The sequence below is a fragment of the Sorex araneus genome, chromosome 2 (assembly GCF_027595985.1).
Source record: "Sorex araneus isolate mSorAra2 chromosome 2, mSorAra2.pri, whole genome shotgun sequence".
Lineage (NCBI taxonomy): Eukaryota > Metazoa > Chordata > Mammalia > Eulipotyphla > Soricidae > Sorex > Sorex araneus.
Window position 1 is genome coordinate 135,458,042 of NC_073303.1, and position 16,224 is coordinate 135,474,265.

The 16,224-nt window shown below is 47.3% G+C and overlaps 1 protein-coding gene across 1 annotated transcript in view; it reads left to right on the forward strand.

The window, feature by feature from the left end:
• The window catches only part of MYLK (myosin light chain kinase), a 285,085-nt gene that overhangs the window by 126,182 nt on the left and 142,679 nt on the right, over positions 1–16,224 (forward strand). The gene's annotated exons all lie outside the window — the stretch shown is intronic.

Below are 16,224 nucleotides of genomic sequence, written 5' to 3' on the forward strand. Positions count from 1 at the left end.
ATAAGCAATCAGAAATTAAAGAGGAGAAATTGTAATAGGTACCATAAAAATGCAAAGGACTTTAAGAAACAACTGTGATCAACTATATGCAAATATGTTTGATAATATAAAGAAATAAATTTTTACATAAATATAACCCATGAGACTAGAAGAAGGAAAAAAAACCCTATATGAACAGTAGTCAAAATATTTCCAAAGAGCTCTGAATTTTGTATCTTTATTGGTGAAATTTACCAAACTGTGAAAAGACTTAGTTAAGCCTTATCTCCCCATTGTACTTCCACACACATCTTACGAGACCAACATTATTCTGATACAAACTAGTCACAAACACTATGCCTTCATATCCACCCTCCGTGGGTGGGAGGGCCACTGTGATCCTGTCACGTCCAGCTCTCTGTGGACAGAAGGACCACAGTGATTCTGTGATATATGCCTGGGACTGTCCTTCCTCAGGAACCTTCACAGCCGGTCACCAAGACATGAGCAGTGATATATGCACTAATGTCATTGCATGGCACACTGTTATTCCTCACGCTTGCTTCTTGGCCACACCAGTTGGAGCTCAGGGTTAACAGTGCTCTGGAATCACCCCTGGTAGCTACCATATGCGCTGCTGGGAATGCAACCTGAGCCATCACGTGCCACACAAGCCCTGACCCCTGTGCTTTCCAGTCTGCTGTGACACCTCTTTCTTTTTTATTTTTCATTTTTTATAAAATTGTTCACAATAATTTATTGCATTCAGTATTTCAGCACCAATTCCTCCACCATTACACCTTCCCACCACCATATTTCAAATTTTTCCACCCCCACCCTTAAAGCCTACCCTAAAGCAGGACCTAAATAACTTATTTTGTATTGCTTGCTATGGATATTCCACAAAAAGTGCTCAAAAAAAGTTTCCTTAGAGAAAAGAGTGTGAAGATTGTTGTATCTTACCTTGGAGACATTAAGTCCTTGTATAAGAGTTTACTAACATGTTAAAGGTTGAGCCTTATGTGCTAATATATGTGTATATATATATATACACATATATATACTATTTTAATTGAGATTGGTTGCCTTCTACTTTACACCCCATTAAGTGTGTTGTGCTACTCTTGGTACATCAGGGACATAGAGTATGAGACGTCATGTGGCTATGAATTTGGCCAAGCACTCCAGGAATTCTAAGATTTTAAATAGGGTGATAAAGCTAGAATCAAAATTTTAACTGATGGTGACTTTAGGGTCCAGAGGCATCTATGCAGTTTGTTGCTCTCTCCCAAGCTTTCTTTGTGCATCTACAGACCGTGGCCATTAATGAGCTTTTATGTCCCCAGAGGCAGCTCGTGGGCGTAACTGCCAGGGTACCAGAAGCACAGGGAGGTTTGGGGAGGTACCTTGTGTCACAACCTCATGGAATTTACTCCAGACATGCAAGGGTAGTTTGACATAAACAAGACAATATATGTACTACACATCAATCAAAGGAAAAACAACAATGATCAATAAATGTCATGAAATCATGAATCACGAAATCCCGTTGATCATCGAATTTCTCCAGCAGTCTCAGTAACCTCTCCATTCGTCCTATCCCTGAGATTTTAGAAGCCTCTCTCTACTCGGCCTTCCCAACGATGCCACATTGGAGGCTCTTTCAGGGTCAGGGGAATGAGACCCAGCTTGTTACTAGCTTTGGCATATGAATACACCATGGGAAGCTTGCGAGGATCTCCCATGTGGGCAGGAAACTCTCAGTAGCTTGCCAGTTTCTCCCAGAGGGAGAAGTAGGTTATAAGATATTGCTTCTGGGAGCTTGCTTTTAAGTCTCTGGATGTTGGCCGTTGATGGGATTGCACACACCTGGGTTCCTCTGCCGGTACCTTCATGCGTGAGACTTGTCCGAATGTGTGGAGAGGGGCCTTGAGCATGACTGTGGCTAGGTTCTGGAGGTCTTTGGCTGCCGGGAGCTCTACTCGGGGCAGGGAAGGAAGCTGGAGCCCATCCCCTCCGAGGGGCCCCGAGGAAAACAGCCAGGCGTTCAGGCAAGAGACTCTCTGCTCTTATGATCAATAAATATAAAGAAGTTTTTTTTAAACATTTAGCACTTATTTTGGATCAAAACTCTGAATTCACTAGGGATGGAAGAAATATATCCGCATAATTAGGGGCACTTACTATACACTCACAACTAATATCAGATTCAGAATTGAAAAGTTCTTCTTTAAAATCAGGGGCAGTGGGGCTGGAGTGATAGCACAGTGGGTAGAGCATTTGCCTTGCACGGGGCCGACCTGGGTTCAATTCCCAGCATCCCATATTGTCCCCTGAGTACCACTAGGAGTAATTCCTGAGTGCAGAGCCAGGAGTGATCCCTGTGATCACTGGGTGTGACCCAAAAAGAAAAAACGTTGGGGGCAAGACAGGCTATTTACTGTCATCACTTTAATAAATTTTGTTTCAGAAGTTTTACCTAGAGCACTCAGACGTTAGTAGGAAATAAAAGGAGATCCCCCGGATTTGGCTCGGTGGCAGAATGTCTCCCTTACTTACGTGGTTGAGTGTCCAATCCCTGCACCTCTCCGTACTGTACAGTGATCGCTGGCACTGCTATGGTAATCTCTGGCACCACACTGCTGTGTACGCTAGCACTGCAACCAAGTTTGCAATACCTGGGCATCACAGTAGCTACAATATCCAAAAAAAGAAAAGGGAGGAAAAAGTGGGTTTAAAAAGAAGCAAACCTATCATTATTTTAGACTCTGATAGTATATCTAGAAAGCCCCGAAATCTCTATTTATAAAGCTATTACAATCAATATGCAAGTACAGAAGGTGTCTAATTATAAGGGCAATATACAAAAATATGTTGTGTTTCTATATGCAAATAAGTGAGGCAAAGAGGAAAATAAAAAAGCCATTCCATTTACACTAGGAGTACAATAATTCTGTTACCCAAAGAATAAAATATCTAGGAATAAATTTAGCAAAGTAGGTGAGAGACCTTTATAACACAAATTTCATAATATTATTAAAAGCATATGGAATATTATTATTAACATGTGTACTATTTTTAAAAACATATGGAACAGAAAGAAAGGCTGGAAAGAAAGGCAACAGATAAGAGGCTTTCCTCGCACGGCAGACCCAGATTCAGTCCCTGGCACTGTGTATAGTTCCCCAAGCCCACAAGGAGTGATCCCTGAACTCAAAGCCAGGAGTAAGCCCTGAGCTCAGCCAGGTATGGCCCCCAAAGCAAAAGTAACCAAGCACACAGAAACAAGAGTATAGAACTAAAGATGATTGTGATAAAGAGATCATTAAGATAATCTCTTCCCACACGGGGAGAATGAATAACCAATCAAAAGGAATATATAGATTTAATATAATTCCCCAAAAACTCAAAAAAAGTTTAAGGAAATCAGATTCTATGGTGTGCAATGAATCATAAATGATCCCCGGGGGCTGAAGCACAAGCACAATGGAAAGGTGTTTGCCCTGCATGAAGTCAATTGGGGTCCACTCCCTGGTGAAGCATATGGTCCTTCCAGCCCACCAAGGAGTGACCCCTGAGCACATAACCAGGACTAAGCCCTCAGTACTGCCGGGTGTGGCCCAAAAACTGAAAGGGGAATATACCCCACAGCAGCATTTCTAGCAAACCTGAACAAGGAAAGAGAATGGAGGCATCTTGTTACCTGATTTCAAACTGTATGAAAAAGTAACAGTATCGGTGGTGGCAAATGTACACTAGTGAGGGGAAGGGTGTTAGAACATTGTATGACTGGAGCCCAATCATGAGCAACTTTGTACTGTGCATCAATTATAAATAAATAAATAAATAAATAAATAAATAAATGTAACAGTAACTAAAACTGTATAGTATTAGAATAAAGATAAACACATGGATCAATGAAATATAATTGAAAGTCTAGAAATAAACTCACACATTCATCAGTGTTTAATTTATAGCAAAGGGACTAAGACCATGCAGTGAAGGAAGGAGAGTCTCTTCAACAAATGGTCTTAGGGTGACTGTATGCCTCAAGCAGTGAAGCTGAACTACCTTCTAACTCCAAAGTTTAGGAAAAAAATGTTGAAGTGTATTGAGGATCTAGATGTAAGACCCTCAAGTCACAAAAGTACTTAGAATATGGCATAGGTGGAAATACACATGACATTAATATTAGAACTTTTTCTACTCCAACAGCAAGAGAAATGAAGTAAAGATAAATAGTTGGGACTACATTAAATAGAAAACCTTTGTCTAGTGGAAGAAAATAGAAACAGAATGAAAACATGGCCTACTAATTTGGAGATTATATGGCATATCACATATCTGATAAAAGGTCAATATCCAAAGTATGTTAAAAAAAAAACTCATACAGCTTAAGAGAAACAAAGAACCTAATTTAAAAAACTGGTCAGCAGATTTTAATAAATACTCCACAGAAAATATACAGATGTCCAATAGCATACATAATAAAAGCATTACCCAAACCTTATCAGAGAAATGCAAGAGACACAATGAAGTTTCATCTCACACCTGTAAGAATGACTCATGGCAAAAGCAGTGATCGTTTCCAACTATCATTGTCATATCCTTTCAGTAACAGTAGGGGGAAGAGAAGGAGGAGGGGGAGGAGGAGAGGAAGGGAGGAAGGAAGGAAGGAAGGAAGGAAGGAAGGAAGGAAGGAAGGAAGGAAGGAAGGAAGGAAGGAAGGAAGGAAGGAAGGAAGGGAGGGAGGGAGGGAGGGAGGGAGGGAGGGAGGGAGGGAGGGAGGGAGGGAGGGAGGGAGGAAGGGAGGAAGGGAGGAAGGGAGGAAGGAAGGAAGGAAGGAAGGAAGGAAGGAAGGAAGGAAGGAAGGAAGGGAGGGAGGGAGGGAGGGAGGGAGGAAGGGAGGAAGGAAGGAAGGAAGGAAGGAAGGAAGGAAGGAAGGAAGGAAGGAAGGAAGGAAGGAAGGAAGGAAGGAAGGAAGGAAGGAAGGAAGGAAGGAAGGAAGGAAGGAAGGGAGGGAGGGAGGGAGGGAGGGAGGGAGGGAGCCGGTCTTCTGCCATAGAGGCAGGCTGAAGGGGTGGCCAGGATGGGGGGACTGGGAACGTTGAAACTGGGAACGTTGGTGGTGGGAAATATCCACTTGTGAAGGGAACATTATATGACTGAAACTCAATCATGAACAACTTTGTAACCATGTATCTCATGGCGATGCAGTTAAATAATAATTATATTTTTGCTTTTTGGGTCACACCCGGCGATGCTCAGGGGTTACTCCTGGCTCTGCACTCAGTAATTACTCCGGGCGGTGCTCAGGGGACCATATGGGATGCTGGGAATCGAACCCGGGTTGGCTGCATATGAGTCAACACTCTACCTGCTGTACTATTGCTCTAGCCTCATTAAATAATAATTTTTAAAAAGGCAATGAGGAGTAGTGTTGGGCAGAGTATAGAGTAAACAGGCACTCTCTTGTACCTACGTGGTGCAATTCACAGAATTGCTGCTACTGTTTTGGAAAACACAGTAGAGTTTTCCCAAGAAGCTAGAGGCAGAACTACCGTATGATGCAGGACTTCTACTCCTGGGTATTTATCTGAAGAATATGAAATTGTGATTCAAAAAATAAGCTACAGGGGCTGGAGCGATAGCACAGCGGGTAGGGCGTTTGCCTTGCACGCGGCCAACCCGGGTTCGATCCCCGGCATCCCATATGGTCCCCCAAGCACCACCAGGAGTAATTCCTGAGTGCAAAGCCAGGAGTAACCCCTGAGCATCGCTGGGTGTGACCGGAAAAGCAAAAAAAAAAAAAAAAGAACAGATGCCCTGGAGGAAAATATCATGTAGAGTCAAATGACTCGCAGGTTACAAAAGCATAACATTTGTTAAGTCTTCCTGTGTCCATACAAAAAAAAAAAAGCTACATACAGCTCAATGTTTATTGCATCTGTTATTTACAGGAGTAAATGTATGAAAGGAACGTAAGTGTTCATCAAGAGATGATTGGATAAAGATGTGGCTCAAGGCCAGTGGGTAGAATAGTGGGTAGGTCGAGGGCTGAATTCCAATCCCCAGCACCTGCATATGTTCTCCTGGGCACAACCCTGAGTGATCCCTAAGCACAGCCCAGAGCAAGCCCTGAGCACAGAGCCAGAAGTCAGCCCTCAACTCTGCTGAGGTGTGGCAAAAACAAACACAAACAAACATTGATGTGGTTCAAAGGAGTGATATTCAACGGATACTGTGAGCTTTCAAAAAAGAAAAGAAAAAAAGTCTTTCACAAGAAGGTGTATAAAACAAAGAATAATTAATTAGAAAAAAGACCTGTTTTGAATGATTTTATCTATGGGTGTGATATAAGGATGTAAACTGGCAACAGGCAAAACAGATTTGGAAAAGATCTGTAGGTATCAAAACTAAGGTATGCGTGAGAGAGGGAGAAGGGGGCGATGGTGGAGAGTTGGATTGGAGAAGCTTAAAGAAATAATTTTCTTAAAAGAGGAAAGCAGTCGGACAATTTTCCTCTGAAAAAAATCTACATAGTTTTATAAAAAGAAGTAAGCGAAATTCCTCCTTGACTTTTTCTTACTCAGATTTCTAAGTGCTGGTAGATTTAATTACCATATCACCACCACCAGGGAAGTAGAAAATTGGAAGATTTTTCTTTGTGGCAATTGACCGTCTGGAGAGAGGAGCGGCAGATACCGGTGGCCCAGAGTTTGACCCCTGACATCACTGACGAGCTCCACACTGAACAGAAAATTTTTAATTTCTTCACTCACATGGATGAAAAAGTTAGTGAAGACTCACCGGGGGCTTTGGGGAAGCCTCTTTAATGAGAGACACAAAGGACCAAAAGAGGAGCCATGTAGAATTAGAAGAGTAGAGTAAACCTCAGAGAAACCCCACTCCCCTCAGAGAAGGTGTTGCCTCTCTTCAAGATATATAGGGGCTGGAGCGATAGCACAGCGGGTAAGGCATTTCCCTTGCACACGGCCAACCCTGGTTTGATTCCCAGCATCCCATATGGTCCCCTGAGCATTGTCAGGGGTAATTCCTGAGTCCAGAGCCAGGAGTAACCCCTGTGCATCGCCAGGTGTGACCCAAAAAGAAAAAAAAAAGATAGATATACAAACAGTTTTTTAAAACAAAGAAACACATTGTGTGGGGGGTGTGGGGAGGGGAGTTAATCATAACCAAAATAATAAACCCCATAGAGTGTTTGGAGGGAAAACATTGAGAAACTTTCCTGGAGCGAACAAAAAGATGGAAATCAGTGAGGAAAGAGAAGCAGTGTAGGGGGTGAGTCTAGTAGGCCAAGAGCCATCTCAGAGGAGTTCTATAAAGAGTCAGAAAAGCAGAGGAGAGAGAATTGTTGAAACATAAGAATTCCTCAAAATTGAAAGACAGGCATTGCCAATAAAAAATTTTTTTTAATAAATAAAATTTAAAAACCTACTACCAAGTTTCTAAACAGTGAATAAATAAAGACGCACCCTAAAGACAATCATTTTAGATTGTCGAGGAGGAAGAGAAGACTCTTATTCTCTCTGTCTCTCTCTGTCTCTGTCTCTATCTGGCTGTCTGTCTATTTCTCTCTCTCTCTCTCTCTCTCTCTCTCTCTCTCTCTCTCTCTCTCTCTCACACACACACACACACACACACACACACGTTAAGAAATGTTAGGTTTGAATTTTTTAACTGTTAAATCTTAGGAAACCAGTGGAGGACAAGGTGTTCAAACAATGTGCAACATTCGAGCAAAAGTTTCACAGGTGATAGGGAAGGTGTGTTCTGGTATCACCAGGCAGCGGCCGAGCAAGTCTCCAGTTTTGGCTGGGAGAGGATGACAGGATGTTCCAGGGAGGATGTCCAATCGAGAAAAAACAGAAAAGCAATTGATGAATCATCTGATTCTTCCATTACTGAGAAGAATTTTATAGTTCTCTTGAGAAAGTGGAGTGCTTTTAAAAAATAAAATAAAAATTTAAAAAGTGAAACAATATGACACAGCTTTAAGGAAAGATGAAATCATGCAATTAGGTGCAATGTGGATGGAACTAGAGGATATTGTGTGTGCTGAACAAAGTGGGCCAGAAGAAGGACAAACGCTGGTATATAGAACTGATCGAGGGAATCTCACTTATATGTGGTATATAGAATTGGACAAGGGAATGCAATGTTTGAAAGGGGGATGCCTAGGTCACCCTTGACCCCAGAGTATAGGTAGAAGGGGAGCAATTGAAGGGGGAAGAAGAGATAGATGAAGAGCAACAGGGAGCAGGGCCAAAGGGGGTCCGAGGAGTGATATAGCTGAGTATCCAGACTAGACAGTTAGCAGGAGTGAAAACAAAACATTTAAACTTCAACAACCAAAATTAAAAGTGTGTCTGTTAAGGTGGCAGGCAGCGCAGGTGGAAGGGAGCCTGGCAGAGGGAAGAGGACACTGGGGGTGGGATTGGTGTTGGAATGCACTGCACTGTGTCTAAAGCCCTCATATGAATGACTTTGTAAACCCCATGGTGCTTTAATTTTTTTAAATGTTTAATTAGAAAAAACTTTAAATAGAAAAAAAAGTAAAACAAAGAGATCAACTAACCAACGAGCAAAATCATCAATAGCTAACTCTGGGAAAAAATAAAAGTTTAATAAATTTAACTGTAATATACCAAGTAGTTTGGCAGTGAGCAGAGCTAAATTGAAACAAGTACTGTATATATTAGCATGAAAATTGTAATGCAATTTTTGAGGGTAGGAGAAGGATTTGTATATTGGGGAAGATTTGAGAGCTGAAAGTACTATTCCATATATTAAGAAATTGAGAAAAAATGACTAAAACTAAAATGAATACAGTTGTACTTGTATAAGACCTTTGTTTAAAGTTATTGCAGAAACTACGGGAAGAAATGGCAGGAATGAGTTATGGCCTCCAGCACAAACTGGGCAGAGATCTGCTTTGGTTGTTGTTTTGACTAAACGTACCAACAGGCATGTTAACCTTATACGAGCGATGTCTTGGTGAGAAGAAAGCACTTTCTGGAGTGTTGGCTTATGTTTTTGTGCCTGATGGACTGGCATACCCAAGGAGCAACTTTTCATTCCCTGTCTGGACTGATTCCCTGGTGCAGCTGGAACCGTAGAGGGACTCTTGGCCCCGAGCTGCTCTCTGTTCCTGTGCCAGATATTCCCCGCCAGCATCACAGAGGGACTTTCAGAGCCACACTGAAGCAGGAGGCGGAGCGGTCCTGCTGCCAAAACCGCACCTGCTCACCAAGCACCCACCGCCCATAGCCGGCCACCTGCAAGAGTCCAAGCAGAACAGACTCAGGGTGAGGTGTGCGGGGAGCAGATGCTGGCTCGGGGACCTCCTGGAGAGCCCAGCGGTTGGAAATCAAGCTTCTGAGGCCAGGTCAAGTGATTCTTGGACTTAGGAACCCTGGGTTCCCCGGAGCCCACTTTTGCCTTTACCTCACATTCTCTGATTATTGGTGTGGTCACATATTCCCAGTGTAACCTGTGGCCAGTTCAAGACGACTGTGTTGTTTGGACCTGCTGGGGCGTCAGGGCCAGTTGCCAGGGGTCTGTGTGTTGTTTGGGGAGTAGCTATGCTGCTCCATGCTTCTGCCAGGGAAGTATATCTCATTCTCTCTCCAGGCCCAACCAGACTGGCTTCAAACTAGATTTATCACCCAGATTTATTTCCTTCCACTCGCTCGAGCCCTTAAAATTCCAGGGCTGCGTTCATCAGTGAAGCAGAAATCAAGGGGATGACCTTGGTCTCCAGGCTGCATGCGGCGGAGGGGAGTGGGATGGTGTAGCGTTCGAACAATGGGCTGCATGGTTGTTTAAACTGGGCTTCTGATGTCACATGAAAATTATACTTTTCAAATCGGGTTTAGCTCTTCAAATGAAACTCAGAGAACAGTTCAGCTACAGTGAAAGGTCTCTGTTACAGTGTCGGGCTGCTAGCTAACAGCAGTGTTGGGCCACAGCTCATAGTGCTCAGCTCTTCCTGGCTCTGTGCCTGGGGACATGGGAGCGTGAGCCTGGAATTCGAACCAGAATCATGGCCAGAGCAGCTGCACGTAAGACAGCTCCTTACCTTCCGTACTGTGTCTCTGGTTTGTGATGTCTATTTTAAAACAAGCTAGAGTGAAGTTGCTCGCCAACATGCAGGTGTGTAAGAGGGGCCCTCGAAAGCCCAGCCGTTCACAGGGTCTGAGGTTTCTTAAGGCAGGAACAGTTTGATGCTGTTAATAAAGCTCGACAAAAATCCCAAGGTTTCATAGTGGGAAACCAACAGAACCACACATTTGAGTTGGGGGAGTTGAGAGGAAGAGGGGCTGGTTCCCTGGGGGAGGGAGATGGTGCACTGGTGGGGGGTATGGTGTTGGAACTATGCCCACGAGAAACCATTATTAATAGCAGAGTAAACCAAATATAATGTTAAGTAAAAATATAAAATAAAGCTGGGAGCTGGATGGATCCTAGGGTGCCTGCTAATGAAGGATTAGTGACTTTGAAGAAAGGAGAGAGAGGATGTAACCTTTAAACTGTCATTGTGTTCTCTCATTTCATTGTGGGTTCTGCCATGAAAGGAGTTGCTGGTTGTGTGTCCCATTTGCATGTCATGTAACCTGAGGTCTAGAATCGTTAGGTAACTTGCCCGAGGTCAGATGCTGAGGGATCAGTACAGCCTTCACGCATGCTCACATTCACCAGACTCTTGTTAACAGTGATGTTAATTATAACAGTGATGTTATTAACAACTTCCCCCAGCTCCCAGAAACAGATACGTTGTTTCTTTATTATTATTATTTTTTAATTTAATGTGTTGTTTCTTGAAGCTTGGTGGGTCTGTGATCAGGGTTATGTTTTCTCTCTCCTCTTCCCTGTATCTGTGGCATCTTTGCATGTGACTGTCTTCCTCTTGGTTGGGGCTGGGAAGACAGGTGGGATGAGAGGGTGGGAACAGAGAGCTTTGGTCCTCTGCTGCCCCAGTGTGGGATCCCTGTGAAGGAGCGTTGGTGCGTCTTTATTCTAGTTTAAAGACGCAGGGAAGAGCTCTGGCAGGCTGGCATGGCTCATCTACCCATTTTTGGTGCCCAGGCACCTTGGCTGGGGGGACTAAGTGATGGCACCCACACCAGGCAGCCCATGTGTATCAGGGGGAGGGGCGGAACAGCTCCCCCAGGGAGGGCCTCTCACTGGGATACTGAGCCAATGAACCCCGGACACAAGCCTCAGATTGTTGCTGTCACTTATCTGAGTGTGTCTCAACTTGGTGGTAGAAACCAGAGGGTGAGCTCTGGTGCCAGCCTCAACCACTGTAAGCATGGATCCCCTCAGCACCCAGGGCCCCGCTTTGTGTGGAGAGTCCCCTCACCCTGTCATGCTGGGTCCCACACCATCCCAGAGGACATTCAGGAGCTGTGAGTCCAGAGGAACCTGGAAGGCACCAACATGGAGTCTCCCTTGGCATTCTCCCTTAGGACTAATCTTGGAGACACTACCACTGGTTTTTTTTAATTGAATCACCATGAGATAGTTACAAAACTTTCATGTTTGAATTTCAGTCATACAATGATCAAACACCCATCCCTCTACCATTGCACATTCTCCATCACCAATGTCCCCATTATCCCCCCGTACAAGCCCCCCATCCCACCCCTCACCTGCCTCTGTGGCAGACAATTTCCCCATACACTCTCTCTCTCTCTCTCTGTCTCTCTCTCTGTCTCTCTCTGTCTCTCTCTCTGTCTCTCTCTCTGTCTCTCTCTCTGTCTCTCTCTCTCTCTCTCTGTCTCTCTCTGTCTCTCTCTCTCTCTCTCTCTCTCTCTCTCTCTCTCCTTTTGGGCATTATGGTTTGCAATGCAGATACTGAGAGGCCATCACGTTTGGTCCTTTATCTACTTTCAGCACACATCTCCATCCTGAGCGAGCCCTCCATCATTGACTTAGTGATCCCTTCTCTATCCCAGCTGCCTTCTGCTCCAGCTCATGAGGCAGGCTTCCAACCATGGAGCAATATTCCTGGGCCTTGTGTGCTACGACTGGTTTGTCCTTTGGAGATGCTACCACTGATTTGTCCCTTGGAGACCCTACCAGTGATTTGTCCCAGGCTGAGCTCTCTGGATGGGGAGGGGAGCCAAGAGTCCCGGCTCTCCCTCCCACACCCAGCATCCTCAAGAATATAAAAGCTTCACAGCTGCACAGATAATCTCAGGTAGGCCGAGATGCCAAGCGGCTAAGTCGTCCAGTTCCACAGCTCCTCCGAGTTTCCAAGTACTGACAGCCAGTGGGATTCTATGGGAAAGTTGTGTAGAAGCCCATGAGCACAGTGAGTGAAAACAGTAACACAGAAGCTCCACTAGCCCCAGGTACAGTGAATCCTCAGACGATGTCTTTAGTAGCAGCATTGTGAGATGTGGTACAAGCACTAGAGAGTGGATTTCACTGTGGCTTGGGGATGTGTGTGGGAAACTGGTGGCATTGGTGGAGGGAAGGTCACATTGGTGGTGGGATTGGGATTGGAACACTGAATACCTGAAACAATACTATGAACAACTTTGTAAACTGCAGTGTTTCAAGTTTCAAACAACAACAGAACTTCTCCCTCGGTTAAGGTGCTCACCTTGCCTGAAGCCTACCCTAGCTTGGTCTCTGGCTCAGCCAGATCAGGAATATCCCCTGAGCACTGCTAGAGGAGACCCAGCTTCCCCTTCACACAGAGGCTTCTCCCTGCTGCTGGGCTGCCGGAGGAGAGCACATGTGCAAGCCTCCTCGTTGCAGGGAACCTGGGGCTGGAGGGACAGTCCGTGGGCCGAGCGCTGCCGGCCCCAGCACCACATGATCCTGAGCGTCCAGTGCAGCCCTGGTCTGCTGGCTGGCTCCTGGGGTGCCCCCACCCCATCACCACGAGGCACCCATGCATCCCCCAGCATTCCTAGGGCTCTAATAAATCACATGTCAGGCAGGCTGAGGATCGCAGGGAGGATCCACTGGGTCCCTTGAGTCACCACCCTAAAGGGGGAGGAGGATGCAAAGTGGCGTGTGTTGGTAAGCTTCATGTAGATCAAAGAAAATCTATTTCTTTGACTTAGTAGGGCCTGTGGGAAACGGGGCCTCGGCCTGCAGGGGTGGGGTGTGGGTGTCTGTGGGTGGTGAGGCAGGCACGGGCAGTGAGAGTCCTGGCCCCTGGGACTCTCCTTCTGTCCAGGACGCTGGATCCCTTCTGTGCGCCCAGCTGCAGGTGGGTAGTCCGCGTGCTCGCCTGGTGTTTCACAGCCCACCCTTAGTGTCTCACAGGCCAGACAGGGATGGGCCACCCTGTTAGCGGGCGCGCTCTCTTGCTGTCAGTTTCTGGCTGTGGCAAGGAGGGCGTTCAGCGCCTTCACGAAGGGCCTCCTGTAGCCCGGGGCTCACGGGCACTCCCGCCCTCCGCATCCACGCCTGCTGTGGGCTCAGGAGACACTGCGGCCTGACTGGCGGTCTCCATGCTCTTCTGTGCGTCCGCCCGCTGAGCACCTGCCTGTGTGTGTGTGAGACTGGGGGCTGAGCGGGGGAGTGTGCCGCCAATTCCTCAAGCATCGTGAGTTTGTCAGAATCCATTTCTGACTCCCGTCACTGTCCCGAGTCTCCTCCCTGATCGCGGGCGTTTACTTCTGACTGGAGAAGCTGCTGTCTAGGGGCGCTGGGCAGGACCCCCCCCCCCGGCCGCCGAGGTGCTGTGGAGTCAGCTTTGTCTGACACGTTTCCTTAGCGTTCTCCTCCAGCCTCAGCCCCTCAGCATCCACGGAGTCACTCAGCGGGAGTGACACAGGGTCACGTGACAGCCTCACCCCAAGGTGTCTTCACCTCTGCGTACTGCTCCCAGCCCCGCTGGAGTGTTCCTTCCCCGGGTCTGCCGCCACCCTGGGCGGTCCCTTCGTCTTTTTCTCTCTCCAACCTGGGGGCCTCCATCGGAGCAGCGGCCCGAACCCGCAGGAGGGCCACCCTGCTGTAGCCTGCCCAACACAGCGGCCGCCCTGCCTAGGAGACCCTGCCCAGAGCACAGAGCCACCCCTTTCTGCCATCCGCAGGCTCCCAGGAGGGCAGATGCTCTCAGCCTGCTGGGGGCATGCAGACGGGGCCTGTCTTTGTCGGCCTCGGTAGTCTGTCCCCAACACCCGGCCTGGGCTCCATGCAGCCCTTCGCACCAATCTGAGGCAAGAGACGTCGCGTCCCACACAGCACCTCATCTGGGGCCACGTGGTCAGCACAGGCAGGAGGCTTTGAGTGAGGCCCCCATCACTGCTGCCCCTCCCCCCACAGCATGTCCAGGGGCAGCCCCGGTGGTTTATGTACCTCCCTACCAGGCCTGAGTGCTGGACCCATGGGCCATTCTGCCAGGGAGCTGAGTGGCACCAGCAGCACTGGTCCCCGAGTGCAGCTGGCCCCTGGCTTTTAAAAAAGAATATCTCACTCTCTGTCTATATTTATTTTTATTTTATTTTAATTTTTTATTGCACCACAGTGTTACTCTTTCTCAAAGAGCATGTCCAGATGGTACTGGTTCTGGAAGCCAGCCTCCCCGTGTGTGGGTCACGGTCACCCAGCCTGCCAGCCTGAGCCCTGCCTCCCCCGTACACCCCCCCCCCCCGGAACATGTCCTCATTCCTTTTAAAGGCCTTCTGAGGCCTTAAAGGTTTTGAGGACATTTTCTGGAACACAGTTTTACTATTTAAAATTATTATAGGGGTTATGGTTTCTCTATCTTTATTTTTATGACAAGTTGTTGGTCATGGCCTGGATTTATTTGTTCCCAAGCATTTTGTTCAAGAAAAACAGCCTCCAGTGAAATATGTTTACTGTGGCAAAAACATGAATTCTCCTCAGAAATGGTCTTTTGGGTCCATTTCCTAGAAGCCCCTTGTGGCGGAAGCATGTTCACACTCGCATGTGTGTCCCCAGGATGACTGAGACTTCCCCGCTAGAGGATTACAGGAGCTCAGCCTTGTGGAGGATGCAGAAGAGGTCAGAGGGAGTGGAAAGAAGTGCCCAAATGCAAAGTGGGTCCCTGGGGGCAGCGATGCTGCCTCAGTGGTGGCAAGAGCTTGCGGGAGTGAGCTGGACGGGAAGAGGAGGAAGCCCGGGCCACGCTCGCTCTGACACTCCTCGTGTGTCTCGGGCACACACACAGCACCACCCTGTCCACCGTAGACTCTTCCCGCTGCCATGTTGGAAATACTGGAAATACCATAAATGGTAGAAGTGTGTTTCTGAGCTCCCACGGCTGGCCATGGCTTAGCATGGCAGCAGCAGGTTCAGTGCCCGGGGACAGCACCACAGCCTGGCCCTTCCCCGCATGTGCTCCCTATGCACTCATGCCATGGAGGGCTGGGGGAGCCCCTGGGGTCTCTGTAGAAGCCCTCACCCCACTCACAAAGTCGCAGCCTCATGCCCAAGGCCCGAGCTTGATACCATCACACGGCAAGTTAGGCTGCGACGTTGCATGTTGGAGGAACATGGTACGTCAGCCGCTAGCTCTGTCCTGCTGTCACTCTAGAGAACAGTCCAAGACTGGCCCATGGCCGCTTGGTCTGTTGTGAGGGATCACTGCCAAGAAACCCACTCCACAGGCCTCATGCCTCTGTCCTCAGCTGCGTGTCCTGTGAGGGCAGTTGGTGTCCTTCCTCCCTGGGCCCCCTTCAGTGGGCAAGCAAGCACATTCCCCGCTCCTCGAATGAAGGGTTTGCAGACAGAAGCCCCCAAATGCCAGGCTTGGTTTCTGTGTACCCCTGACACTGTCACCAGTATCAGAAGTGAGTCTCCACTGCAGGCTTCCTGACAACCGTGGGTGGATTTCTGGTTATAGAAACCCAGCGGCAGCTTCTTAGCTGCAGGTCAGCGAGGATGGCAGAGCAGGCACTGGCAAGAGATGCCACCCAGGGTAAGGACCCCAGGCTTCTCCCAGTCCACCCAGGAGCCTAGGACTGTGTTAGGCAGTGAAAAATGGGATTGAGGCTTAATAGTTTCTAGGTGATGTCAGGCAGTAGTTGACTCCCCACATCAGGAAGACTAGAATTGGGAGTTGCAAAGCATTCCAACCTTGGGAATGAGCAAGGTCAACAAAGTTGCCCCATTACATCCGCTGTAGATGCTTTGACCCCAAGGCAAGCTGCAGCCTCCAGCACGTGCTAATTTCAACATATTTTGGATCCCAGGATATTTAGCATTTTACAAGTAAATTGTGTGTGTGAAAGA